The sequence below is a fragment of the Capsicum annuum genome, chromosome 10 (assembly GCF_002878395.1).
Source record: "Capsicum annuum cultivar UCD-10X-F1 chromosome 10, UCD10Xv1.1, whole genome shotgun sequence".
Classification (NCBI taxonomy): Eukaryota; Viridiplantae; Streptophyta; class Magnoliopsida; order Solanales; family Solanaceae; genus Capsicum; species Capsicum annuum.
The window spans coordinates 97302421-97305646 of NC_061120.1; positions in this window are offsets into that span (position 1 = coordinate 97302421).

Genomic DNA, 3226 nt, shown 5'->3' on the forward strand with positions numbered 1-3226 from the left:
ATATTACTAAGGAAGTAGTGATACTCAATCTTCCTTTTAATCTTGTTTGTGGTTCTGATCAGGTCAACAACAGTGGACTTAATCGAAACCACAAACAAGAAGGCATGGGATATAATTTAAAATTTGGAAATTGCAACCTTCTCTTAGATTACTTACTTTAACTGCAGCTGTTATTGGCATAAGTTTTGTCGACTTACTGTGAATCATTTTAATCCTCGATGCTCGTGAAGCTGTTTTCTTCTTCTTCTTCTGCTATTTTTTATCTAGGTGATCATCCTGACCACGCTGTATAGTCACAGCTCCCTAGCAAAGTATCCATCTGTACTATTCTTTTTTTGAGAAATAACAGATGGATTTACATTACTTGATACATATTCAGATTTGTACTTGATTCAGATTTCGCATGTTCTAATTCAGTTTCATCGGCCCAATTCGCTAGAAGTTCCTTTCTACCCTATTTCTCCTCTTTAATTATCTCTCAGATGATATAGTTTTTCATTAACTCCCCTTTTCCCACGTAGGTATTCTCTTACCATAATTTCTAGCGTATAATCATCACCTTAAGCAACCTAACCATATAAATTTGGGCTAGGGCAATAACTATATTGGTTTCCATTCTTGTTAGATGCAGTGCTAGGCTTTGAAGGCCTTCTCAGAGTCTAATGCACCCTAAAAGTTAGTCTAATCTCTATTTAATCTCTTAACAATGACACCAAAACTAGATCCCTTCACAATTCTTGACACATAAACATGAGCAACAACCGACATTAAATCTTAACAGGGTATCAGAACCATATTCATAGTCCCTCAGCCTTATCAGTTTAGACCTATCAAACTTAACTTTAAAATTATAGACATCTTATTTAAATGATTAATGACTAAATGGTAAAAACAACATCCGCAAAATTAGTGTACTCTATATGTGTTTTCACGATAACATTATCAGTAATACATAACTCCCACATTTGAAGTGGTTCCATCTGTAAGCAGCTTATTCCTTCGAACCCATCTTTACTGTAGCCTCTTGTGTTGGTCGGAAAAAAGTTGATCAACTTTCAGTTTCTTGTATCTATAAAGAAGAGGAAAAAATTAATGTCAACTAAGAGAAGAACAGAAAGACCATTATTTATCTGCTGCAACAGATGTGGAGTCTATTGCAACATATGTGTAGTCTATTGCAACAGATGTGGAGTCTATTGCAACAGATGTGGAGTCCGTTGGAATACATCAAACTAGACTTTCTAGTGGTTTGATTTGTTCTAACAGTTGCTCTATCTATTGCAACATCAACAACAATATAAACTATAAAGAAATAACAAATAAAAAGCATCAACAACATCATTTGTTCCAATACCATCAACATCATCAACAACAAAGAAGCAACATTCTTTGTTCCAACACCATAAAACAAGTTCCAATAACACCAACCCTACCAACAATATTAATAACAGCATCAACAACAGCACCAATAACAAAGAAACAAACAAAATACATACAAAAAAATTATACTGCCAACAAGTGTTTTAAACTTCTCCCAACAGATGACTTTTTTCGCCTATTGTAATAAAAATTCTTGGTTCATTTATTTAACACTTAAAAGTTCCTTTAATTTTTTTAATAACTATGATATGGGTAAATCATAGTTAACTAAAAACTGATGTAAATAACTTGCAAAGAAGAAGACGAGATTGAAAGTAATAATAGTGAACCATACCTTACCTGCAATGTCAAAAGGGGGTTAAAACAATAATTTCAGTCGAGAAAAGATATGAATCAGTTTAGATCCGAAAGGATCTTTATGAGAAAAAAGAGAGAAAACAGACCAAAAAAACTATGATAACCCTAAAGAGGAAAAAAAAAGATGAGAGATGAATAAAATAAATTTAGGGCTGAAGGAGATATGGATAAATATTCATTAATAACTTTGAGGGACACAAGGAAGATGAGTGGCATTGAAAAGACAAGACAAGACTACTCAATAAAATTTTTGAGTTATCCAAGAAATATTTTTTACCGCCTTTAGTAGTACTATTTCATCTATCTTTTCTTGTTTCGAACAGAAGCTTGCTTTAAAATTAAAAGAAAAATATTTTTAAATATATATGTCATCTGTAACAACAAATATCAATATCTATTTGAAAAATCCAACAACTCAGTCATCTGTAACATCATATGCAAATGTTTATTTGATAATTAAATCAGATATGTCATCTATTGCAACAGATATGAATATCTGTTTGAAAATTTCCAATAGCTCGGTCGTTTGTTACAACAGATTCTCTTAAAATTTATTTAGGTAGAACTAGGGATGAATGAGTTCATAGGGCCAACTACAACTTTAATTGAGTCTTTGTAATTGCATAGTGTTGGTATTTCGTTCATCCCGACCCGAGTCATCGATCGATCACTCTGAGTTGAAACGATTCTCATTAACTTAATGTTAAGCTACTACCTAGACTGATTTAGGTAGAATTAGGGATGAATGAGTTCATAGGACCAACTACAAATTCAATTGAGTCTTTGCAATTACATGGTATTGCTATTGCGTTTATCCCAACCTGAGTAATCGATCTATCACTCTGAGTTGAAAATATTCTCATTAACTTAGTGTTAAGCTACTACCTAAATTTATTTAGGTATAACTAGGGATGAATGAGTTCATAGGGTCAACTAAAACTTCAATTAAGTCCTTGCAATTGCATGATGGTTGTATTGCGTTCATCCCAACTCGAGTTATCGATTGATCACTCTGAGTTAAAAAAATTCTCATTAACTTAATATTAAGATACTACCTAAATTGACTTAGGTAGAACTAGGTATGAATGAGTTCATAGAGCCAACTAGAACTTCAATTGAGTCTTTGCAATTGCATGGTATTGGTATTGTGTTTATCCTGACCTGAGTCGTCGATCGATCACTATGAGTTGAAACGATTCTAATTAACTTAATGTTAAGTTACTACCTAAATTAATTTAGGTAGAACTAGGGATGAATGAGCTCATAGGGCCAACTAAAACTTCAATTGACTCTTTGCAATTGCGTGGTGTTTGTATTGCGTTTATCCCAACCTGAGTCATCATCGATCACTATGAGTTGAAAAGATTCTCATTAACTTCATGTTTAAGTTACTACCTAAATTGATTTAGGTAGAACTAGGTATGAATGAGTTCATAGGGTCAACTGCAACTGTAATTGAGTCTTGGCAATTGCATGGTGGTTGTATTAT